Below are 27,243 nucleotides of genomic sequence, written 5' to 3' on the forward strand. Positions count from 1 at the left end.
ATTGGCCAGTGTCAAACCTACCCTTTTTGGGTAAGGTTATAGAGCAGGCTGTGGCGACTCAGTTATAAGGGTTCCTGGATGACACTTCTGCACTGGATCTGTTCCAGTCCGGCTTTCGTCCAGGTCATGGGATGGAGACAGTTCTGGCTGCCCTCATGGATGACCTCCTGCGACATCTGGATCGAGGCAGCTCAGCGGTGCTGTTGTTGTTAGATCTGTCAGCCGCATTTGATACGGTTGACCACCAGCTACTGTCTAGCCGCCTCGCCGACATGGGGATTCAGGGGTCTGCCTTGCAATGGCTGGCCTCTTTTCTCCAAGGTTGAGGACAAAGGGTGATGATAGGGGAAGAATCGTCACGGAGGCACCCACTCATATGTGGTGTGCCACAAGGGACAGTTCTGTCCCCAATGTTATTTAACATCTACATGTGCCCCTTTGCCCAGATTGTCAGGAGATATGGGCTGGGGTGTCACCAATATACAGATGACACCCAGCTCTATCTATTGATGGGTGGCCAATCTGGCTGCATCCCGGACAACTTAGACCTGGCATTACGAGCCGTGCCATCTTGGCTCAGGCTGAGTCGATTGAAGTTGAATCCGACAAAGACGGAGGCTCTCTATTTGAGATCCCCTTGCTGGCTTTTGATGAGGTGCCAATAATTTCGGCCTCGAAGGTCAAGAGCCTGGGAGTGCTCCTGGAGTCCTCCTGTCTATGGAGGCCCAGGTAGCAAGTCTGCCTTTTTCCATCTGCGGCGGGTACGACAGTTGGCCCCTTTTCTGGAGCACTGTGACTTAGTAATGGTGATCCATGCTACGGTCACCTCAAGAACAGATTACTGTAATGCCCTCTACATGGTGCTGCCCTTGACTCTGACTCGGAGACTACAGCTAGTGCAGAATGCTGCAGCATGGTTGTTAATGGGACTCCTGAGATGGGAGCACATTCTACCTGTGCTGAAAGAGCTGCACTGGCTGCCTATTGTGTTCCGAGTCCGTTTCAAAGTGCTGGTATTGACCTTTAAAGCCCTATATGGCCGAGGACCTGTCTATCTAAGGGACCGCCTTTCCCCATATGTTCCCCAGAGAGCACTGTGTTCAGGAACTAAAAATCTATTGTCCATCCCCGGACCAAGGGAGGCCAGACTGGGCATTACACGGGCCAGGACCTTCTCAGTGGCAGCACCAATGCTGTGGAATGTGCTACCTGAGGCCATAAGTGCTCTGCGGGATCTCTCCCAATTCTGCAGAGCTTGTAAAACTGAACTTTTTAAACAGGCCTATAACAACTAGGGAAGAAGGCTACCGCTTTTATGCTACTGGGCAACTCCACCAGAAGGACCACCAACAGATAAACTGTATACTCTGTATAGCACCAATACTTTGTTTTAAATTGTTTTAAATTATAATTGACTGTCTTATTGTTTTATATTTGAAATTGAGATGTTGGTTTTTATATGATTGTTAGCTGCCCTGAGTCCATTTGGAATGGGCGGGATATAAATGGAAAGCAAATAAAATAAATAAATACATAAATAAACCACAAAGAATCATAGAATTATAGAGTTGGAAAGGACCTCCAGGGTCATCTAGTTTTAGGGTTGCCAGCCTCTAGGTAGGGCCTGGAGATCTCCCACTTTTACAACTGATCTCCAGCTGGCAAAGATCAGCTCCCCTGGAGAAAATGGCTGATTTGAAGGGTGGACTCTATAGTATCGTACAATGCTTAGGCTCCTCCCCTACCCAAACCCTGCCCTCTCCCAGTTCCACCCCCAAAGTCTCCAGGTATTTTCCAACACAGACCGGGTGGCAACCCTATCCAACTTGAACAGTGTAGGAAATTCATAGATACTACCCCCTAAGTTCACAGAATCAGCATTGCTGTCAAATGGCCATCTAGACTCTGTTCAAAAACCTCCAAAGAAGGAGACCCCACAACCTCCTGAGGTGCTGAAGACCTATGCAATAAAATATCCTAATGACTGGGATCATCAGCTTCAACATCTGCCATTTGGATACTGTGAAGCACCACAATAAAGTTCCAGTTTTATTCCCATCAAATTGCTGTTTGGACATCAGGCATGAGCACCTATGGACATCCTGAAAGAAGCGTGGACAGGATGAGAAAACATTGAAAGCAGAGATGAAATCACCTATCTTCAAGAGCTACAAGAGAACATGCAGGAATTGAGAGTGGCTGCAGCAAGACAACATGCAAAGAGCCCAGAAGAAACAGAAGATCTGGTATGATGTCAGAGCAGGGCCAGCTCACCCACTAGGCAAACTAGGCACCGGCAGGGTGGGGGTGCCAAATTCGGCCTCCCTCCTAGGCAAACTATTAACAATTGCTGTAGGGCTGATAATTTGGATATTGAAATAAGGAATTGTTGGCAAAGTAATTAACACAGCAACAGTGCACAACTTGATTAAAGAGTAGATAAAGGTTTAGTTAGGAATTAACATACTTGATCAGACAGAAGAGAGAGAGAGGTTCCTAACTACATCTCTAGCTGAGAGAGAGGGCGAGACTGAGTGTGGCACTTCTTAGAAGAAGGAAAATATTGTCCGAACAATACCAATCTTGAGACAGACAAACCAGGTCAGTGCTAGGGGTTCTGCCGCTCCAGGCAAGAACCCCTCCCCTGCTGCCTGCCACGTGACCTTCCTCCGCCCCATGTGGGGGGCTGGAAGCAGGCAAGCAAAAGCAAAGCGATGGCACACACTGCCCAGAGCAGTGTGCTGCTGCTTTTGCCTACCGGGGTCTGTGCACAAGCAAAGAGGCGGCACCTGCGCTGCTTGGCAAGTGCCGCTGCTTTCACCTGCTGGGGTCTGTGCACAAAGGGGTGGCACCCTTGCCACTCTGAGCCTTCTTGTGCACAGATCCCAGCAGGCAAAAGTGGCCTGGCACATGGGGAGAGCCCAGCAGCACCCCTGAAGGCCAGGTGCTGCCTACCTGGCCTACTCCCACACTCTGGTCATGCAGACAAAAAATAGCACTTAACAGGAGAGAAGGTGCTGACCTCACTATCCTATCTAATTGTCTTCTTGCTGCCCCCTGAAGGGTCTTATTCTCTTCTTTGTACACCAGACATTGCCCTTTTTAACAGAAATAACAATACGTAAGTAAGCAAGCAGTTTCTAGAGCTCTAGGCCAGGGTTTTTCTGGCCTGGTACTGCAGATTCTTAGTAGGGTTGGCACTCCTGCAGGTTGATAGCAGACCAAATGAGAAGAGAAGCAGGATAATTCTGGACATCTGTGCCCATCATCTCTGTCATCCAGCTTTCTTCAGCCTCCACTGCTTTATGCCAGTTGTATGGCAATGGTGGAAGGGCTGGCAGATATGACATTTGGCAGCTCCAGTTTGGTCTCCACTGGACATTTAAAAGATGGAGGCTGCCAGTGGAACCCACCCTTTCACCGTTGCCAGTCATTTTTGTTATGTCTGCAGGGGTCCATTGGTTAACGTGCTCCACAGAACAATAACAAACCAGTACAAAAGAAGTAAGCTTATTTGGAGCGTCTTTTCATAAATGTTTTTAGTCCTGTGAAAGCTACTTCGTCCTGCCACAAAAATTTGCTCCCCAGCATTCTGTTCAGCCATACTAATGGTAACCATTGTCTGTGCCCATCCTATCCTGGAGAGAGGAAAGATGTAAATTCTTCCTTAGAAAAAGTTTCAAATTAGCTTGTTACAGAGATTAGGAAGTGAAAGCCAGTGAGAACAGCTTACACACTGTGAATACACTGATAGCGATGACAGATAATTAAGAAGTTAAGACTGTTATTCCCTCTAGAATGAGAGAGATTCTTTCAGTTCATAAATCTCTGAATATGGAAGTTAATGAGCTATCTACATCCAGAAGAGTGTTGAAAAACAAAATCCCTGAACAGTTAAACACAAATCTAAGAAACATCTTTAAATTCAGTTTAGGGCCACAGAGGAATCTATAGAAGGTGAAGAAAAACCTCACACAAAGGGAGTTTAGGCAATTATTCAGTAGTCATGAGAGAGAAAATCATAGTTACTAGGGTTGCCAGCCTCCAGGTGGGTCCTGGAGTTTCCCCAGAGATCCCAAGATCTTCAAAGTACAGAGACCAGTTCCTGTGGAGGAAATGACAACTTCAGAGGTTGTCTTTATGGAATTACATCTCTGTTAAGTTCCCTCAAAGAGCCCCATGGTGCAGAGTGGTGAAGCTGCAGTACTGCAGTCAAACTCTCTGCTCACAACCTGAGTTCAATCCCAGTGGAAGCTGGGTTCAGGTAGCCAGCTCAAGGCTGACTCAGCCTTCCATCCTTCCGAGGTCGGTAAAATGAGTACCCAGCTTGCTGGGGGGAAAGTGTAGATGACTGGGGAAGGCAATGGCAAACCACCCCATAAAAAGTCTGCCATGAAAATGTCGTGATGTGACGTCACCCCAGAGTCGGAAATGACTGGGGCTTGCACAAGGGACTACCTTTACCCTTTTTATAAAAAGTTCCCTCTCATCCCCAAATTTTGCTATCCTCTGGCACCTCCTCCAACTCCCCAGGACTCCAGTAATATGACTGTTAAACTGGAGTTAACAGTCATATTATTTATGCCAAAATATTCATGCAGATGTTATATTAACAAGGTAGCACAATTAAAGAGTACAGCACAGGATCTCACTCAGAATTATGGCTTGAAGTCATATTAGTACTCTTCCACTTTGGGTTTGGCTCTCAGTTTCTCCTCTAAAATGTGGCTGAGCTAGCTAATTTACTTGAATCCTTTCTACAGTCTTACAAAAGGATGTGATTACTCCTGTATTTACTTCTCTCTTGTCTTGAAAGGCTTCTTTTAGACTGCAGAGCTGTGAATTGTCCTTTGTTCATCTTTAATGCAGAGAAAGAGAGAGAAAGATAATTGAAATTTCAGACTGATGTGGTGGCTGGTCTCTTAAACTGAATGTGTAACAAGCCCATTGTTCCTTATGTTAAAGAGAATTTGCCCAGGAGTATAAAGCACTGCTATTGGGAAGAAAACTCAGGAGAGACTGCTAGCCATCATCACCTTCCACTTTAAATTTTTAAATTTTTTACAGCCTTTGGTGCCAGAAAGAATGAATTAATACACTGCAATTTGCCATACACCTTATAAAACCCAGCAAGGAGGCAAGTAACAGGTTTAACAATTATTTATCTGTATTTAAATATTTATATGTTGCCTTCCCTATAGCTCAAGGTGACTTACATATTCAATTTTTTTTTTTAAAAAAAAATCATCTAGGCCACTCAACATTCATGAGGGATCCGGGATTCATGAATACTGATGGGGCAGTATAGAAATCCCAAATGGCCTTGGAATAGGCCTGCCAATCCTCTGACCAGGATGGGGCAGCGGTAGCTGAAGTAATCTTTTTTTTACGATAAAATGACAGTTTCTATGATTCCTAGAGTTACCTCCGTTGCTTCCAGGTTTCCCTTGGAAATGATATCATCCTGTCAGTTGGCAGGCTTAGCCTGTCACCTATACCCTGTTATTTGGCTGGCTGACCAGGCAACACTGCCACCTATGTGAGCCATAAATTTGTCCAATAGAGAAACTGAGCTGAGTGAATTGTTCACCAGTGACTGCTGGGCCTGGATGGCTCATAAGACCAATGCCGTCGTCAGAACAGACAACTAGGGCTAGCAGGTATGGTTTGGCAACCAGTGGGAGACTGGGAAGGAGAATGGGAGTAGTGACAGTGATGGCATGACATCACTTCCAAGGAAATGTCAGAAGTGATATCACTCCTCTCTAGCAACCATTGGACACTATGGTAAAATAGCAGCATTTTCTGCAATTCCTCAAGAGGACTAATGTCACTTTTGGTTTTTTCCCCTGGACATCATGCTTTCAGCCCAATGGCCACTGAATTTATTTTCTCCTAGGGAATTGCCCCCATCAGGAGGCTGACAATATGTGCAGGAGCAACCACTGCAGGATAAAGATGACTCACACAGTGGTGGATCTAGGTGGGTAGGGTTGGCAGCCTCCAGGTGGAGCCTGGAGATCTCCCACTTTTACAATTGATCTCCTGCTGGCAGAGATCAGCTTCCCTGGAGAAGACGGCTGCTTTGAAGGGTAGATTCTATGGCATTGTACCATACTGAGGCCCCTCTACTCTCCAAACCCTGCCCTATTCTGGATCCATCCCCAAAGTCTCCAGATATTTTCTTACCCAGACCTGGCAACCCTAGTAGCTGTGTTGGTATGAAGCAATAGAACAAAGTTTGAGTCTGAAGAAGCATGCATGCACATGAAAGCTTATATCCAGAATTCACACAGTTGCAGTCGCTGTTGAAACCAGACAGTTTACATAGTGGTGTACACCAGATGAATTATCTGGGCCCAGTGCAAGTTACCTGGGCTTTGGGACTTGCTTGGGCTACATGAGTCTAGCAGTGGTGGGCTACATGAGATCATCAGTGAATATTGTGCAGTGGCAGAGCTTGTGTGAGCCAGTTTGGGGTAGTGGTTAAATGCACGGACTAATCTGGGAGAACTGGGTTTGATTCCCCACTCCTCCACATGCACCTGCTGAGTGACCTTGGGTGAGTCACAGTTTTTGAAAATGCTGTTCTCTCAAGAGTAGTTCTTGAAAGAGTTCTCTCAGCCCCACAGGGTTTCTGTTGTGGGGAGAGGAATGGAAAGTTGTAAACTGCTCTGAGACTCTGATATAAATCCAATTTCCTCCTCCTCCGCTTCTTCTTCTTCCACTTGACCTCTCTGCATGTTGCCTGAACCCCTGGAAGAGGAGGGTTCATGTGCTCAGGCCCACTCACATCACATGGTCAGGCTGCAAACTGTGAATAAGTGAAATCGTGAGTCCACCACATATGTGGTGGACCTGTGAAAAAGCAAAAAACTTTTGGCGGATGATACAACAAGAAATTTCTAAAATTTTGGGTTATGACTTCAAGAAAGTGGCAGAGACTTTTCTGCTAGGATTACAAATAGAAAAATTTCCAAAAGAAGATAGGACTTTAATTTGGTATCTGCTCTCAGCTGCTAGGACATTGTATGCGCAGCTGTGGAAACAAGAAAAAATACCAGAGAAATGGGACTGGATTGTGAAAGTTTTATCGTGGAGCGAGATGGATAAATTAACAAGAACTTTGAGAGACTATGATCTGGAAGTGTTTAAAAAGGAGTGGAAGAAATTTAAAAAATATATAGAGTTAGAATGAAACGTAAAAAGACATTGGACAATTTTTTAATATGAATGAGAAGAAAAAGACAGTGTGTTTTGATGGGTTTGGGATACCTTTATATTTGGATTTAAATATATAACTTCGGGGTAAGTCTAATAACAGAGGGAGGGGGATTGAAAATATCATATGGGTTAGGGATAGAAAAGATATAACTAAACATCGTAACCATATGTTATTAATAAATTGTTAAAATATAACATTGGAGGGAGGGGGGATTGAAATGTCATACGGATTAATATTGAGATAATTAAGAAATAACTAAGTTGTGTAACCATATGATATCAATAAATTGTTAAAACACAATAAGTGAAATCGTGAGTCAGAAATCCACAAATGACAAGGGTATAAGGTATAGTAAAATCTCATATAGCTCCTCACTCTTTAATGCCTGTAGTCTACACTCCTGAAGAAGTTAAGACACAATTGTGTAGGTTGATCTGTATGAGATTGGTGCATGGATTGCCTTGTCTTGGACCCCTGAATTGGACAATGTGATACTTTATAAAATTGTGAGTCCTCTGGGTATTTTTTTCTCAGTTCAGTGGTAAAGATAAGGTTTATGTCCATATTTGCCCAGATTATGTCAGAAAGAAAAATGCAATAAATGAAATATCAGAAAGATTGGCTATATTAAGAGTAACTTTGTTAGTACAATAAACAGGTATTTTGAAAACACAATAGAGAAATGAATTTAATAACATGGAAATCTCTTAGGTAACTGTCCCATGTGGCTTTTGCTGTGTCTTGTCCAAATCAAGACTTTCCCCAAATTGCACCCAAAGAATAAACAAAAGAATTTAATCAAATGCATTGGTTACCCGGTTTGAAGCAGACTGTTTATCCGTCTTTGAGAAGGATTTCAGAATGAATAGTGTTCAATATCAGAGTGATGCTCAAGAGATTTTAACATTTCCTTGGCCTTAATTGTCATGAACATACTTAACATAACATAATTAAAAGAAAACATCTCTTTACATGAAGGAGGATGCAACATTAAGGTTTACAAATAAATAAGCAAATTAATCTTTTCTCTAGCTGGGATACTTGCCTGGCAAGTTATACTTTTCTTCTTGAGAGGGTCTGCTGATTGAGCTGGATTAGGTTTGCCAACTTTGGCTTGGCAGACTCTGGGGACATCTGGGGGCAGTGCCTGGGGTGGAGTTTGGGAAAAGGAAGGAGCTCAGCAGAGATGTAATTCCAAAAAGTCTATCTGCTAAACTTGCCTTTTCCTCCAGTAGAACTCATCTATGTAGTCAGTTGTAATTTCAGGAGGACTCCAGGCTCCACTTGGAGATTGACAGCCTTAACTCAGATAGAGCTCTGAGTATATTTTGTCCCCTGAAAACCACAACCCTGTCTCATTTCATTTTCTTGTAAACTGAAAATCTCTAATACAATTTTTTAAGGTCACAAATGGTTCTTGGATTGGCTCCAATCTTTCCTCAAGGATGGTTTCAAAACGTTTTGCTGCCCCCGTCCCCTTTGGCTATTGTCCTGTGGGGTTCACCAGGTTTCCAACTCATGTGCAACACAAAACCAAGAAAATGCCCTTTTCCAGCACACACAGATGTGATAGTATTATGGTGGCCAGACCGTCCCGGGCACCCGGGAATGTCCCGGTTCTGGCCCCCTATTCCCGCCTCCCGGGTTGGCTATACCGGGACCATTAGAGGTCCCGGTTTAGCCAGCCCCGGAGGCGGTGGGCCGCGCGCGCCGGCGGGGAAGGCGGCGAGTGAGGGAGGGAGCGTCCCTGCGCACGCGCAGGGACGCTCCCTCCCTCCCTCGCCGCCTTCCTCGCCCGCGCGCGGGGTCCGGCAGCGGTGGCAGAGGCCGGGGAGGCGGCGGAGAGGCCGGCGCTGGTTGCTGGAGGCCCTCCAGAGACTCTGGAGGGCCTCCAGCGACCAGCGCCGACCAGCGCCGACCAGCGGAGGCCACGGAGAGGCCGGCGCGGGTCCCTGGAGGCCCTCCAGAGACTCTGTCCCATCCCTGTGGCATCGGTCCCATTGTTGTGGGGCCCAGGGGGCCGGCGCAGGGGCATGCTGAAGCAGCCTGTCGGTCACTTCCGGGTTCCTGTCCTGCATCTTGACCTGTGTTATTAGTGACAGGCTGCTTTGGCCTGCCGCTGCGCCGGCCCCCTGGGTCCCACAATGATGGGACTGATGCCACAGGGACGGGCTCGAAACACTCTATAACCCCTCAAAAGAACAGCAGTCTAGCTCGCTTCCCCCGAGCCCTGCCGCCATAAGCCTCAAGGGGGCTCATTTTGCGGCATCTCCCGGCAGGAGGGTGGCACCCACACGGGACACATATCAAATGAAAGAGGGGGCGCAGGGCTATCAGAAACAGCCAGCGGAGGGAGTCAGGAGACCACCCCACTGGGGGATCCACACCCCGAAAGTGATGAAGGTGGCGCAGATAGAGCCAACAGAGCAAACAGGACAAAATAAATAGGCTGCATTATGCAGCACAGGGTGTTTTCGCACTTACCTTTTACTGGCGCGACGACCCTCCTCACGCCGGCAGATCTGCAGTGATTTCACACTAGAAGCGCCGGCGCAGCCCATTGCGCCGGCTACTTCCGTCGCTAAGCCAGCGCAAACGGAAACCGCCAAGAAGCTGGAAAACGTTTGCGCTGGTTTAGCAACGGAAGTAGCCGGCGCAATGGGCTGCGCCGGCGCTTCTAGTGCGAAATCACTGCAGATCCGCCGGCGTGAGGAGGGTCGTCGCGCCAGTAAAACGTAAGTGCGAAAACACCCACAGTCTCACTGGAATCTGACTGGCTTCTCAGCATGGAACCCGTTCTCTCTAGTCTTCTCACTTTGAAAAAAGTAAAAAAAGAGTTTCATTTAACTTTACTTCCCCCTTTCCCTCTCTATAAATAATCTTGGTGTTTTCGGCGGTGATATTTGGGGGATTTTTGGGGACGTCACAGGAAGTGCTGTGAAGTCACTTCCTGTTTCCGGCAGTGGCATTTGGGGGAAATGATGTCATTTGGGGGAAATGATGTCACAGGAAGTGATGTCACTTCCTGCTTCCGGCAGGTGGCGCGGGGGGAATGATGTCACAGGAAGTGATGTCACTTCCTGTTTTCGGCAGGTGGCGTGGGGGAAAATGATGTCACAGAAAGTGATGTCACTTCCTGTTTCCGGCGGTGGCATGACGTCACCGGAAGTGACGTCACTTCCTGTTTCCGGCAGGTGGCGTGGGGGAAAATGACATCTGCATTGACATCTTGTCAATTCTTCTGCATAGCACTTTGATCTCATTGGTTCACAGAGGTCACTCAACAGAGATCACTTCCTTTCTTGCTCTATTTCAAATCTATAAACAAAGGAGACCTGGGGTAATTACGTGGCTGTAAAATACAAGAAAAGCCCCAGGGGTGTCGAACTCATTTGTTATGAGGGCCAGATTTGACATAAATGAGACCTTGTCGGGCTGGCCCATGTGTATCATAAAATCTAATGCCAGGTAGTGGACATATAAACTTTATAAAGGGCACAGACACACAATTAAAGATATTTTTTTACTTAAAATAAAACATACTTAAAATATTATCACACTTGCAATATTTGTTTTACAGTCTCTGATAAATGTCACTTCTTGCTATGAATTATTGCATCAAAAACTGCAGACAATGTCTGTGCTGTACAAGTCTTGAATATGTGCTGTTCAGGTGTCCACAACTGCAAGTTGCAAACCTACTTTTGATTCATTGACATTCATTACAGAAATCTCATGGTCAATACTTTGAGCCTAAGTCCCAGAGGAACATGAAGCAGCTGGGCACTGTGAGATTTTGTACACAAGTTGCTTCGTGTGCTGGTCAAGAACATGTGAAGGCACCATGGCACATACTGAGGGCTATGTGCTTGTCTACAAAACTATAATTTCCCCCAGAAAAATGACTACAACTAAAAAAAAATACAACTCCCCCCCCCAAAACAGCTACAAGAACAGAGAGAGCCATGTACAGTGGTCAGAGTCAGCCTACTGTCAAGAGTCTACCCCTACACTGTATCCTCTTGCCATAAACTAGCCAGACAATGTATATCAGGAACCTTGAATGTTTTGTAACTGATGAGTGAAACTTTCTGCATTCCAATCTGAAATATACAATTGCTGCTTTGCTAACTTTCACTTTTGGCTAGTAGACACATCCCCAAAATGTTATCTTAGAAGCTCGTTAACATGGCAACCAAGGTCACGCTGGAGATCAGGGGAGTTAGTAGATAGAGCACCTGGACTGAAGGGGGGAGGGAGAGGAGTGTAGAAAGCCCGCCAAATGTACCCGCTATTATTGCTGCACTTTGTTAGAGAATTTGCACGCAGCAGAAGAGCTGAAGGAGAGGGACAGACAAACATAGGAATTAAGAGACAAGAGACATAACTGTATTCAATGGTAGAATATATTTACCAGGATAGTATCCAATATTCAGAGTCGTTGTCAGGCCAAGGTCATACACAGTAATCAGTACACACTTCAGTAGATAACAGTATACACCAGTAAGTATACACAGCACGATCCAAGCACAGTAGCATAGGATCCAACACCAGCAGTGTTCGCTGCCACCTGGACGGTGAGTCTCACAGTACCCACAATCCTTACAGGCAGACAGAGCAAGCTCACTGAGCTTCCCTAAGTACACGTACCAATCATGCAAGCTCACCAGAGGTTGCATCAGCTCTGTGAGTCAGCACAAAGTCTAATTACAAGTGAGGTCATTCCACCTTACCTCAGTAACAGGTAACAGCTGGACCATGATGCAGCATGACTCAGCATGACATTGCAGAAACAACATTTACTATTACTAAGATGAAGTCAGTCAGCCATTTTAGGACTGAGTTCCAACACACTTTGCTTGAATTGGGAACGGCCCACCGAGGGCATATAGGTGGTGCCTTTAGGCTGGAACCCCAGTTTCAGCAACTTCTTGTATTGCCTTAAGATGCTGGGAATAAATGTCTGAAGTTAACCTCTGCATGTTCCTTGACTCTGGGGTCTGACACCTACTATCTGGGAAGTCTACATTCAAGACCCCCAATCAAAGGAAAACATGAAAGAAAAATTAAGGAAAATTTGCTGGGTAAACCTGGGGTGGAATACACTCTCAGCCTAATGCTGATATTTCTCTTCTAAATAGTTCACATGCTTTCCTATTGAGAAAGACTGGAGGGCATGAGTACAGTGAAAAAGAGGAGGGGAACCCAGTTATACCCATAACAAGCCCAACAAAACTCTCTCTCTCTCTCTCTCTCTCTCTCTCTCTGTAGCAAGGCAAAAAGCTCATACCTTCACTAAAATGTTGCTAGTCTTAAAAGCACTCTCTGTAGTTTTCCTGATGGTGGGGATTGGCAAAGGAAGCTCTGGCTCTTTCTTTCCTTCCCTGGGGTACGAGGAGGGGTAGGAGCCTCAGCCATTCATTAGAAGGAAGAGAGGCTTGTCTCAGTAGCTCTGCAGGGTGATTAATTGAGCCTGGCAAACTTAATCACCCATCAGAGCTATAGAGCCAAGCTCCCTTTTTGACTGAGGCTGCTCCTTCCTCCTCCTCCCTTTGGGAAAAGGGAGGGGGTAAAGGGAAAAGCTGCTTTGCTGCACTGGCTTATCCAGGGAGAAACACAAAATGGCGACTGAAAAAAGCAGGCAATGGAAAATGAAGCAGAAGACAGCCAGTTGCTGGAGGGCCTGATTGGAGCCCTCTGCAGGCCTGATCCGGCCCGTGGGCCATACGTTTGACACCTCTGACTTAAATACTTAAAAACACTCTAAAGTATATGACATCTGTAATTGAGAACAATATGTAAAATAACTCAAACAAGGAAAAATTCTACTAACAAGTAATACTACAAACAGCGTAACACAGTACAGTAATCAGTACAAATGCAGGTTGCTCTTAACAAATAGATAAATATCAAGACAGTCCAAAAGTGTTGGCTGAGCCACTTCAGCCAGTTTAGCCGGAAGATGCACCACATATAGCATTCCCTGAGTTGGAGGGTATTCTGGGGAGAGCAGATGATGAGAGACACCTGGAGGAGGGCAGAGTGCTTAGGTTGGCCATCATGGCATGGCTGCTCAGGCAGCCATGTTATTGAGTCTTAAAATTACATACAAGTCATACAAACATACAAAAACATACAAGACAAAAAAGGCACTTTGAAACAGGTTTTTTGAGGTCTTTCAGTGTTAAGTCTTATTGTTTGAATGTATCTTAGCTGTTTGACTGTGTTGTTCAAAATAGTCTCTCGGCTTGGCTTCGCGAACGAAGATTTAAGAAGGGTGCAATAGTCCACGTTTGCTGCAGGCTCGCTGGTGGCTGACAAGACCAATGTGGGACAGGCAGGTCCGGCCACAGTGGCTGCAGGGAAAAGTCTGATTTAGGGTTGGTCCTGTAGCAGTGCGATTCTTCCTCAATCTCCTTTTGTCCTCAAGACCAGCTATGCGTGCGTTCTCAAAGGAAGAGACAGCCTGGTGGATGGTGTGCCTCCATGCTTTGCGATCTGAGGCTAGGTCAGACCACTGGTGATGGTTGATGTGACAGGTGCTAAGGGATTTCTTCAAGGAGTCCTTGTACCTCTTCTTTGGTGCCCCTCTATTTCGATGGCCGGTGGAGAGTTCGCCATACAGGGCAATCTTGGGAAGGCGGTGGTTTTCCATCCTAGAAATACGCCCTGCCCAGCGCAGCTGCGTCTTCAACAGCAGTGCCTCGATGCTGGTAACCTCTGCCCGCTTGAGGACTTCAGTGTTGGTCACAAAGTCACTCCAGTGGATGTTGAGGATGGTGCGAAGGCAGCGCTGATGAAAGCGCTCAAGGAGTCGCAGGTGATGACGGTATAAAACCCACGATTCGGAGCCATAGATGAGGGTTGTCATCACAACCGCTTTGTAAACATTGATCTTTGTGCCTTTTTTCAGATGCTTGTTGCTCCACACTCTTTTGTGCAGTCGGCCAAATGCACGGTTTGCCTTTGCCAGCCTGTTGTCAATCTCCTTGTCGATCTTGGCATCTGAGGAGATGATGCACCCCAGGTAGCTGAACTGCTGGACTGTCTTCAGAACTGATTCACCCACAGTGATGCAGGGAGGGTGATAATCTTCCTGGGGTGCAGGCTGGTGGAGAACTTCTGTCTTCTTCAGACTAACTTCTAGGCCGAATAGCTTGGCAGCCTCTGCAAAGCAGGACGTCATATGCTGCAGAGCTGATACCGAGTGGGAGACGAGTGCAGCATCATCAGCAAACAGTAGCTCTCGGATGAGTTTTTCCATTGTCTTGGAGTGTGCCTTTAGTCGCCTCAGGTTGAACAGGCTGCCATCGGTGCGATAGCGGATGTAGACACCATCGTCCTCATCTAGATCTACTGCGGCTCTTTGAAGCATCATGCTAAAGAAGATCGTAAAGAGAGTTGGCGCGAGAACGCAGCCTTGCTTTACACCTGTGCCTATTGGGAAGGGCTCCGAGAGGTCGTTGCAGTGTCTGACTTGGCCTCGCTGGTCTTCGTGTAGCTGGATGATCATGCTGAGGAACCTTGGGGGACATCCTAAACGTTCCAAGATTTGCCACAGGCCTTTCCTGCTAACGGTATCGAAAGCTTTGGTAAGGTCGACAAAAGTCACATACAGAGCCTTGTTCTGTTCCCTGCATTTCTCTTGGAGCTGCCTGAGAACAAATACCATGTCGGTGGTGCTCCTGTTAGCTCTGAAGCCGCACTGGCTGTCTGGGAGGAGTTCTTCTGCAATGGTGGGCACCAGTCTGTTCAGGAGTATTCTGGCAAGGATTTTGCCTGCGATGGAGAGCAGGGTTATCCCCCGGTAGTTGGAGCAGTCTGACTTTTCCCCTTTGTTCTTGTATAGGGTGATGATGATTGCATCGCGAAAGTCCTGTGGTAATTTGCCTTGTTCCCAGCAGGTGACAAGTACTTTGTGAAGTGAGCTATGTAGTACTGTGCCCCCATGCTTCCAGATCTCTGGTGGAATTCCATCAACTCCTGCTGCCTTGCCACTTTTCAGTTGGTTGATGGCTTTAACAGTCTCTTCTAGGGTGGGGATCTCATCCAACTCTGTTTTCACCGGTTGAAGTGGGGTGAGGTGGATTGCTGAATCTTGAACTACGCGGTTGGCACTGAAGAGAACCTGAAAATACTCCGACCACCGGTTCAATATGGATGCCTTGTCTGTGAGGAGCACTTGGCCGTCTGCACTATGCAAGGGACTCTGAGCCTGATATGATGGACCATATACTGCCTTCAGGGCTTCGTAGAACCCTCTTAAATCACCAGTGTCTGCACACAGCTGGGTTCTCTCTGCAAGCTTGGTCCACCACTCGTTCTGAATGTCTCGAAGCTTGCGCTGGAGGTTGCTACATGCAGCGCGAAAGGTTGCTTTTTTCCCAGGACAGGAGGGCTGAGCAAGATGTGCTTGGTAGGCAGATCTCTTTTTTGCCAGTGATTCTTGGATCTCTTGATTGTTCTCATCAAACCAGTCCTTGTTCTTCCTTGTGGAGAACCCGAGGACTTCTTCAGAGATCTGCAGGACGGTAGTTTTTAGGTGTTCCCAGAGTGCTTCTGGAGAAGGGTCTGTGGGGCAACTGAGGTCCTCAATTCTTGACTGGAGTTTTGCCTGGAAGGCAGCTTTAACTTCGGCTGACTGGAGGCTGCCAACCTGAAACTTCCTCCGAGGGATACCTCCTCTCCTGGGTGTGGGTTTAAAGTGAAGACGGAGATTGCAGCGTACAAGACGATGATCCGTATGACATTCTGCGCTGGGCATTACTCGGGTGTGTAAGACATCTCGAAGGTCTCTCTGGCGCACCAGAATGTAGTCGATAAGGTGCCAATGCTTGGACCGTGGGTGCATCCAGGTTGTCTTCAGACTGTTCTTCTGCTGGAAGATAGTGTTGGTGATGGTGAGCTGGTGCTCCATGCAGAATTCTAGCAGGAGGCGCCCGTTGTCATTGCAGTTGCCAATGCCGTGTTTGCCAAGTACTCCTTTCCAGGCTTCCGAGTCTTTACCTACTCTGGCATTGAAGTCGCCAAGGATGATCACCTTGTCCTCTGTAGGGGTCTTCCGTACGAGGTTGCGTAGATCAGCATAGAACTTGTTCTTTTCTGCAGGATCTGCTTGAAGGGTTGGGGCATACACACTGAAGAGTGTTGCATGCTGCTTGTTTTGAAGTGGGAGGCGCATGGACATGATGCGATCTGAGTGACCTGTTGGAAGGTTTTCGAGTTTGGAGGCAATGGAGTTCCTGACCATGAAGCCAACGCCAGAAAGGCGGCTCTCAGCCTTTGACTTACCCGACCAGTAGAGGGTATAGCCAGCACCGTGTTCTTGAAGACTACCTTCCTCAGGGAAACGGACCTCACTGAGAGCTGCTATGTTGATATTCAACCTGAGAAGTTCGTGGGCAACTAGAGCAGAGCGTCGTTCAGGGCGACCACTGCCTACTGTGTCAAGCATGGTTCTGATGTTCCAACACGCAAGCTTTAGTCTTTGCACACTTTGTGAGGCAGGTGCATGCCTTTTCTTTGTTGTTATTTTTCGACCACAAGTAAGGATGCCCGTTGACCGCGGCTAGCCAACTGGGGTGGGGGAGACGAGCTTTGTTTAGGCCACCTTTTCTAGGCCCCTCTCCGTGTGGAGCAAGCAGTGCTGTCCCTAGATAAGGCTGCTTGGTCGTTCAGGGTGCTGCCGAAAGATGCTTTCGTCTCCGGGTTAGCATCAGGCGACCAATATCCTGAACCGCCTACATGCAGGATCGGGACTGCGGCTTCCAGTGGCACCTTCCACCTGCCGTTTCGCCCCTTGCCTATCGCTGCAGGACTTGATGTGTTGTGGGTTGTGTGTGTGGATATGCCCTTCAGGCCTGCGCAGAGGAATTTTTTAGGTGAAGCACAGTGTGCGCGGTACTGGCTCCACCCTTTCACCTGGGGGTCATCTGCCATGGCCCAGTAAGCCGGGACGCCGGCAGTGAGTCCTCCAGGTGGTAGGTGTTACATTAACGAGCTCTATCTGCCCGGGTTTGATGTTAGAGTTTTCCTTCTCTTAGGCTGACGAGGTTGGTGGGCCCAGCCTGCCCATCCGGTTATACCGCCGGACACTTCGGTCGCACCATGACGTAGCAAACTCTGTGAAAACGGGGGGGGACCAGCGAGAAGGTGTTGCTACGGATGCAGTAATGCAGGAGAGGCCATTGCAGTGACCATCTGCCAGGCATAGCCAGACAGTGACCACGCGGCGTTCACTACACCGGGAGAGGAGAGGCTATGTATTGCGCATGCACTTTCCCTTGGGGGGTAGGATTCCCAGAGGGAGCCCACCCCACCCCCCCCCCTCAAAATAGTAGTTATGTGTTAAATTAAACTACTGTTAGATTTTAACTATATAAACTTATTAATAACTTAATAAAGAGTTGTAGTAGTAATTACAGCTCTGAACAATGGGGAAGGGGGAACCCGCTACTGATACTGCCACTCCTGGAATTCAATCTCTGAGGCTGATGTTCACTCCGGAATTAGAACACAGCCATGGAATGTCAACATTGGGCCAGGCTTGTTGAATCCTTGATGTGTGGAGTTCTGTGTTCTGTAATGCATTCCATGACATCATTTCCTGGCCACTGTGGGTGTCTTCTTCACTGCCACAATTTCCTGCACCCTATGGAAGTTTATGGTGAATTAAACAAGGGCCAATGAACATGGGCACCAGAGTACAAGACATTGTATTTGAACTTCCTCCTTGTTCCCAGTGTTTACTCAAGACTGATTGCAAAATCAGACTGCATTCACAAATCTTCCACTTGCTAAACTGAGCATCTATGGCTTCCACCAATTCTGCATAACCAGGCAATGACAACCATTGGGCATAGTTCTTGCTAATTGTCTCCCATTGGATGTCTGTTGTGCCATTAACAGGAACACGGCGTATCTCCAACAGGCATGGCTTTTCATGTCAAAAATGCAACCATTTGAAAAACATCACCTCTTTGTTAAATTCAGCCCTGACCTCAGTTGTTTTGTGGTAGGTATATGCAATGAGATCTAGTTGAGTATCAACTTGAAAGTTGAGTGTCAACATTGACAAGATAGCTGCCCTCTCTCTCTGTTTTTTTTTAATTCCATGCATACCTGGGGGTAGTTGTGGGTCCCATCCTCTGCTGTTGCTCAGGCTGTTGAGTCAGAAGAGGGTGGGGGCTTGAGCCTTTAATTTGCAAGGCTCATCCTTGCCAGATGTGTGAACCTTTGGCACAAGCCAAAGGGCAAGAGCCAAAGGGCTTCTGGCCTGTGGCTCTTAGCCTGGGGGTCTAGACTGAGGGTTCTGTAGAAAGGTGGGTAGTTACTCAGAAGTAATTTCAGTGGCAGTTGGTAGTGGGATTTAAAGAGAAGTGAAGGTAAAGGAAAATTTGAAATAGATTGCAGCAGTATGGCTGGTGAGGGAGTAGTGGCAGTGACGTGTAAAGACTGTGGGATGTTTGTATTTCTACCTGAAAGTATTTCTACCTGAAAGCAAGTGTAAGTTAGTGGCCCTGCTGGAGGAGAAGATACAGGAACTGGAGGCATGATTGTCCACACTGCAGTGTATAAAGGACAGTGAGGATTTTCTTGACAAAAGGCATGAGGCACTCTTGAAAGGACAAGAAGAGGGAGAGGAAACAGTATCTCAGCAATTAAAAGAGAACCCAGCACAGGAGGAGGGTTCCTGGAAAAATGTAATCCGAAGAAGAAAGAAAATCAGGAGATGTTCTGAGCCTCTGCTGCTCAGCAATAGGTTCCAGGATCTTCCCACAGTAACTGATTCTGAACCATTGAAACAAGGGCTACTTCCCCAGACTTCACAAAGCTTGAACAAAGTTTCTCAGGATCCTGTGGATAAGAAACCTGGAGCTTCTGCTCCCCAATATAGGAAGAGGAAGGTGGTGGTGATTGGAGACTCCTTGCACAGAGGGTTAGAGCCCGAGGTCTGCTGTCTGCAAGTGCACGCATTCAGCTTGTGACAGAAAGGATTGGAAGTCTTATCAGGCCCACATATTAGTATTCTTTCTTGCTGATCCATGTGGGAACGAATGATACTACCTGTCATAGCCCTGAACATATTAGAAAAGACTATATGGTTCTGGTTCAGAAGGTAAAGGAGCTGGGTGCACAGGTTGTGTTCTCGTCAGTGCTTCCTGTTGAAGGCCGTGACTTAGGATGAGAAAGAAGAATACTTCAAATAAATGACTGGTTACGTCGATGATGTCGTCAGGAAAGATTCAGATTTCTGGACCATGGCTTACGCTTTCGGAATAGTGGTCTTCTATCAGGAGTAGTTTTGGTAACAGCCTTGCTAACCTAATAAGGAGGGCTTTTAACTAAATTGTATGAGGGAGTGAGACAATAATTCAAAGCCTCATATGATGCCAGAAACTGGAGATAACTTGCAGGTTTGTATAGAAACTAAACCCTCGAGACGCATAAAACATGGATTCTGATGTCTCTACACTAATGCGCAGAGTATGGGAACAAACAGGAGGAACTGGAAGTCCTAATATGGGAAGGAGACTATGACATAATAGGCCTTACTGAAACGTGGTGGGATGACACTCACAATTGGAACATTAGGATTCAGGGGTACAACTTATTTAAAAGGGATAGGCAAATGAGAACGGGTGGAAGCGGAGCACTATATGTGAAGGAGGTATATACTTGTGAGGAAATATGTGAATCTGAGCATGCCAGCTCAGTTGAGAGTAAGGAGTAAGAAATAACAGTGATAACAGTGATATTATTGTGGGGGTCTGCTATAAACCACCAAGTCAAGCAGAGGACTTGGATGAGATACTCCTACAACAGATTGCAAAGTTCTCTAAGAGAAGGGATGCAGTGATCATGGGAGATTTCAATTACCCAGACATCTGTTGGAAGTCCAACTCTGCTAAAAATGAAAAGTCAAATAGATTTCTGACTTGTCTTGCTGACAACTTCCTTTTCCAGAAAGTGAAGAAAGAAACAAGGGGATCTTCTATCTTGGATTTGATTCTCACATAGTCAGAAAATTTCTCCCAGACAGCATCAAACTCCGGCTCACCATTAGAAGGGGCTAAATAAACATTAATCATGATTAGGGTCAGTGCTGGGGAGGACAGCAATAAAGCCTGGGCAATTGGCGGGCAAGGATCCAAGAGGATCACCTTAAATGGTAAGCTGGATTTCACCAAAGCAGCCATGCCTGCTTTACTGCGACCTTTAGAGTGAGATCTATAAGCGGGGAGATTAAAAACTTTAAAATCCGTCAGTCTAAAACTGTCTTCTGCCCATGTTTCCTGAAGGAAGACACAATCAAAGGATTTCAAAAAGTCCAAAAAATCTGAGTCATTCGCTTTACTCTTCCACCCAGCAATGTTCCAGGAGATGATGTGGATCTTCCTTGTGGCTTCCCTAGCTGGTAGTCAATCGATAATGGATATCCTTTCTAGAACCCTGGAGTCATCAGTGAAAATACAACCATTATGTTGGGGTGCCCTTGAGCCAGTTAGAGAGAGTTCCATAGACAGATCAATTAAGTCAGCTGATGGGGGACAAGGGGGCAGGGGGTTGCTTGCAGGATCTAGGTTGATTGAAGGAACTGATATCCCCGGCTCTAAAGACCTTTGCAGCTGCAACTTAGTACCTTCAAGTCTTATGAGTATCGCCTGTTGATCTTTTGCTGGAAGACTCCCAAATGACTGCAAAAGGTCATCTTCTAATGAAACATTAAGGGGACTATGCGTCACATCCATAGAGGGCTGCACTGATGACTCATTATGCAACTCGGGGTTTGCTTGGGACTGACCAGATCTGGATACCTTAAGACACATTGCAGCCTTATATTTTGCCGCTGAAGATGATGCGTTCTTCAAGAGATGGGGATTACTTCGTGTCCTGACCCCTGCGGACAGGTTAGGCAGCAGAGCATTAGTTTGAGAGTTAATAAAAGATCGAACAGGGAAAACCCCCTTTGACCATAGGTAATTCTTTCGCCTCAAAATTAGTGAAGGAATGTTGGAGGATTGAAAGGTAAGCAGAATCCTCTGCATTTGAGACTGATCATTAAGAGATTCAATGGTAATCAAGTCAATTTTGTGATAGTTCAGATGAAGAAGTTCACAGAGATGGGATCCCTATATGGATCTCAGCTTTTACCAGGAAAGTGGAGGGCATTCAAGCCTCATTCTTTAGACAAATTCTTGGTTTGCCAAAATGTGTGTCCTACTTTGCTCTCTGCTCTGAAGTGGGTCAGTCTTTGGTGGAGACAAAAGCCTGGATTGCAGTGTTTAAATTCTGGCTCAAAATTCATTTTAGAACAGATCCCAACAGCCTTCTTGATTGTATGAAAAGAGACCCATATATTTCGTCCTGGACAGCAGTGCTTCTGTCTAAACTCAATCAATTGGGGTTAGAGGTAGATGATTTTTCTACCTCTGAAGAGTCATATATCTTCAGATGTATTAAACTGAGACTGTGGGAATTGGAGGAAACGAAATTACGGCCAACTCTCCCTTATACTTGCTCTCCAGCTTCCTTAGGTCTTTATGCTTTTTGTGGCAAAATGCCCAATTATCTATCAGACCTAAACACTCCAAGTCATCGCAGGGCATTTATGTTGGCCAGACTAAACGCGTTTCCCTCCAAAGTTTTACAAGGGAGATATCAGCGAGTCCCTTTAGCTGACAGACTTTGCTCCTGTGGAGCGAATACCCCTGACTCAATCCAGCATATATTGCTTGATTGTTCTTTTTACCATAACCTCCGTAAAGATTTATTTGGCAAGCTTTCTTTTTCTCCAGATTTGTCTATTCTGCCACCCTGTTATTATTTATTGAGTGATACTGAGGGGGTGGTTAGTGAGGCTGTGGCAAAATTTCTGGCTGACATCCTTAAATTTAATTCTGACCATGTTTGAATGTATCTGTAAGCTCGGTTTTATTTTGATTTTATCTCCAATGTTTAAATTTTTATATTCTGTGTATTTTTATCTGAATCTATTATGCCATTAAAGGTTTGGTATGAATTGTAACAGGTAATGAAGAGAGAGTGGAGCTGCTCAATTCCTACTTTTCCTCACTCTTCTCTTCTGAGGGAAATGGTGCTCAACATGGCAAAAACAGAACATATAAGGAGGGTATGAAGTTCCAACCTAGGATCAGCATAGGGGTAGTACATAAACACCTAGTTTCTTTAAATGAAACTAAGTCCTCAGGGCCAGATGAATTGCATCCAAGGGTTCTAAAAGAGCTTGTGGGTGTAATTTCTGAGCCTCTGGCTACTATTTTTGAGAATTCTTGGAGAACAGGAGAGGTTCCGGAAGATTGGAGGCGGGTGAATGTTGTCCCCATCTTCAAGAAGGGGGAAAAGAAGGATCTGGGTAACTACCGACCCGTCAGCTTGATATCTATACCTGGAAAGGTTTTAGAGCAAATCATCAAACAGTCAGTCCTGGAACATTTAGAAAGAATGGATGTGATTTCTAAGAGCCAGCATGGTTTTCTCAAGAACAAGTCATGTCAGACTAACCTGATCTCTTTTTTTGAGAAAGTGACTCCCTTGCTGGATCAGGGGAATGCTGTAGACATCGTTTATCTTGATTTCAGTAAGGCCTTTGATAAGGTTTTACATACTATCCTTGTTGACAAGTTAGTAAAATGCGGTTTGGATCCTGTTACTATTAGGTGGATCTGTAACTGGTTGACAGATCACACCCAAAAAGTGCTTGTGAATGGTTCCTCATCATCTTAGAGAGGAGTGACAAGTGGAGTGCCTCAAGGATCTGCCCTGGGACCTGTTTTGTTTAACATCTTTATCAACGATTTGGATGAAGGAATAGAGGGAATGCTTATTAAATTTGCAGATGATATGAAATTGGGAGGGGTTGCAAACACAGAAGAAGACAGAAACAGGATACAAGATGACCTTGACAGGCTGGAAAACTGGGCTAAAACCAATAAAATGAATTTTAACAGGGATAAATGCAAAGTTCAGCATTTAGGTTGGAAAAATCCAATGCATTGTTATAGAATGGGGGAGACTTGTCTTAGCAGTAGTATGTGCGAAAAGGATCTAGGGGTCTTAGTGGATCATATGCTGAACATGAGTCAACAGTGTGATGCAGTGGCTAAAAAGGCAAATGCAATTTTGGGCTGTATCAACAGAAGTATAGTGTCCAGATCATGTGATGTGATGGTATCACTTTACTCTGCTCTGGTAAGACCTCACCTAGAATATTGTGTTCAGTTTTGGGGACCACATTTTAAGAAGGATATAGACAAGCTGGAATGGGTCCAGAGGAGGGCGACAAAGATGGTGAGGAGTCTGGAGACCAAGTCCTATGAGGAAAGGTTGAAAGAGCTGGGGATGTTTAGCCTGGAGAGGAGGCGGCTGAGAGGTAATATGATCACCATCTTCAAGTACTTGAAGGGCTGTCATCTAGAGGATGGCATGGAATTGTTTTCTGTGTCCCCAGAAGGTAGGATCAGAACCAATGGGTAGAAATTAAATCAAAAGACTTTCCGGCTCAACATTAGGAAAAACTTCCTGACCGTTAGAGCGATTCCTCAGTGGAACAGGCTTCCTCGGGAGTTGTTGGGCTCTCCTTCCTTGGAGGTTTTTAAACAGAGGCTAGGTGACCATCTGACAGCAGTGAAGATCCTGTGAATTTAGGGGGAGGTGTTTGTGAGTTTGCTGCATTGTGCAGGGGGTTGGACTAGATGACCCTGGAGGTCCCTTCCAACTCTATGATTCTATGACCTTGGATCTGGTTTGTGGCCAGTCCTTTTCGCATAACATCTAACCATGGTCAAGCAAAAAGGATACTTTAGTGCTGAATTTATAAACTTCTAAATAGACTGCATATACCATTCAGTCACAAATGACTAAATTTGAAGAAAGGTTAAAATAGGGACCCTGACCCAGAAACTTTGGGACATCCTGGTGGTGGGAAACCTCCCTTATTCACCTTGGGATGCACATAAAAAAACAGGTATTCATATTGAGTTTAATTGATGAACCCAATTTCTCTAGCCTCATTTAGTGTAATTTTAATAAGACTGGCCACTCTCTGTATGGAATCTGCTGCTATTTCAGCATATGTGGGATCCACCAGTTGTCTTTCCACTTCTGCACAATAATCCTTAACATCCTATTGAATATCTCTCTAAATTTGTGGACCACTACTTGAAACCAGAAAATCTGTTCATGGCCTGTCAGCAATTGTTAGGACAGAGCTGGAGCAGAATGGGGTGCCAATGACTGCAAGACCATTCCCAAATCTTTCTGTCTGGACATGCACTTTAGATCCAACAGGCATCCACAGCTATGTTGTATCTAAATGCACACCTGACCGTGACCTAGGAATTTCTCTTTTTCTATTGTACAGAATACTAAGGCTGTTGGGAAAAGGAGATAAAATTGCAATACAAATGTGTTCTAGAGGAGACACGAGTCCAAATCTGTGGAGGCTGGGATAAGTATGGAGGGCCAGTTCACATGGCCAGAAATCACCTTCATCATATTGCCATTTGAGGACAATTCTGTGTGCATTTCCTCTCACCTTGGGGCAAAGTTACATGTCCATCCATCTGGTTGCATGCTGAAGAGCCATTTGGGCTGACTGTGGGTCTATCAGTCAATGCTCTGCCATGATTCCAGCTGTAGTAGATTTTGTTGAGGTCACCACATGCTGATTGTGGTTGTTTGGTTATGCACTTTGGCCCTGAGGTTATTCTGTGGGTGAGGGCAGAACAGGGAATAGCAGGAAGGTATTCAGAAATGGGTATTGGGGTAGAGACATCATTAAGTTTGAAGACTCTGAAGAGATTCCTCAGTAGATCTTATATATTCTTTTTCATTCTATTACTGGTCTTGTAAGTGCTGTGCCAAAGTATTTTATTATGTACTCAGCTTCTGCTATCCAAGGAAAAATATGTATCATTCTAAATTTAAAAGAGTTCCTTTTGATGAACACTAGTTACAAAAAAGTACTATAGTACAGGGCCACAAATGAAGCTGTCTCCAATTTCACTTTTGTTTCTTGTTCTTTTAAATATTTAATTATTTCATTTCTAGAGCCAAATCCATCCCTTTAAAAAAGGCTGATATTTAATCAAAGGGCTTGATATTCATGCAACATTTCAGAGCAGAAAGGATTATAATTAAAAGGCTCAAAACAGCAGACCAATATTCCTTCCCAGGCTAGACACAAAAGGAATAAAGAAAGGACTCTAAAAATGAACAGGATAAAATAGTGGACATCTTCCCATATCAGCTAAGCAATATTTGAGGATTCTTATGAGCCTTCTCTTAATGCTGTGCCTTCACATTCTGCATATATATGCATAGAGCTTAGAGGCTGGGCCTGGTGGCAGCAGCCTCAAGTAGTGGAAGCAAGCTGCCCTGAGGCATCCTGTGCCAGGCAGAAGTTCCTCAGGTGCTGCCTGTCAAGCTCTCTGGAAGGCAAGCCTCAGTCGCAGGGATGGGTGGCCCCCAGGCCAGCTGTCCTGCTCAAAGCCAGGTAAGTCAGGGCACAGCTGGGAGGACCAATCACCTTGGGGGGGGCACCATTTGCTGCAGCAGAGACCAGTGGCTCTGGCAGCTTGGAGGGGAAGAAAGTCAGTGTTGCGGGGAGAGAGAGCCCAAGCAGAAGGGGTGGCCGGGAAGGTGGTGGCAGCTGCCTGGAGTGCAATGGTTCCTTCACCAGGCATGCTGAGCTGGAAAGGGATGGGGGCTGCACGCCTTTTGATCCCACTGATTGGCAGCTGGGGCCAGCTATAGCAGAGGTAGCTGTAGCGAGGAACAGTGAAGCCCAAGTTTGCCCCAGCCAAGCAGCAGCAGCCACCCCAGGAACAGCCCACTTAGAGTAAGGCACCGGGCAGGATCCACATCTCCTCCTCTTTTCTTCTCATTTTCGCCCTGCTTGTTGAGACCAGGCAAGCAAGGAAGAGGGGCAGGTGAAGCAAGAAATATATCACCCAGGCTGGGGCTGCCTTCGCTCCTGGCAAAGGTGCAGGGACTGGCGAGCAGAGAGAAAATAATGCACCTAGCCAGCCAGCCCCAGCCTAGGTGGAGGAAGGACATCCAGGCAAAATAAAGGGAAGTGGGTTGGGCTGTCGAAGGGCAATATGGAAGGATGGCATCCAAGGGTTGTAGATGATTGGCACAGCCCCTGCTCTCTTCCCATGTAATTTTGTGCCCTGCAGCTCCCCCCCCCCCTAAAATTTTATCTCTTGGGCCCCCCATCTAACACTTTCTGGTGATAGGCCCACTCACCATGAGTGGGGAGGGAAGGAGGAGAACTCTGAGCCAGCACACATGAGCACCCACCACGGAAGCCCTGCCACCACCTCTGTTCTACAGGCTGGTGAGTAGGGAAGAGGACCAGGAACTGCCACAGTTGCTACCCCACTACCACTTGGGCCTTGGCATTCATAGCTGGTGAAGTGTTGGAATAGACAGAATCAAAATTTTGCTCTGGAGACTGGAGGGGGGCTTTTTTGTGTGTGTCAACTACACATTTTTGTCCCCAAACAATCCACTTTCCAGGTATGCCCTACTTTTGCTCTGATCCTTCTCAAACCTTGGCTTGGAAACTAGGAAATTTTGGAAATTTTGTATTTAAACAGTGTTTGCAAGCAGTATGGACAGGAAGGTGGCATTTTTAAAGCCCCTGCTCACATGACAGCCAGTGTGACTTAGCAGTTGCCAAATCCAGGTTTGGAACTTCCTGGAGATTTATGGGGTGAAGCCTAGAGAGGGTGGTGCTAGAGTAGGGATGGGACCTCAGACAGAAACAATGCCATAGATTCCACCCTACAAACCAGCCATTTCCTCTTGGGGAACCATTGTTGCCAGTCTCCAGGTGAGGGCTGGAGATCACTCAGAATTACAACTGTTCTCTAGATGACAAGCATCAGCTCCCCTGGAGGTGGGGGTGGGAGTGAATGCTTTCACTTGGGTGGGTGAGAACACAGCAAGGGTGGGGGGCACTAGTCAAGAGCCCCTTTCTGGAACCTGTT

This window comes from Heteronotia binoei, chromosome 1, assembly GCF_032191835.1.
Source record: "Heteronotia binoei isolate CCM8104 ecotype False Entrance Well chromosome 1, APGP_CSIRO_Hbin_v1, whole genome shotgun sequence".
Lineage (NCBI taxonomy): Eukaryota > Metazoa > Chordata > Lepidosauria > Squamata > Gekkonidae > Heteronotia > Heteronotia binoei.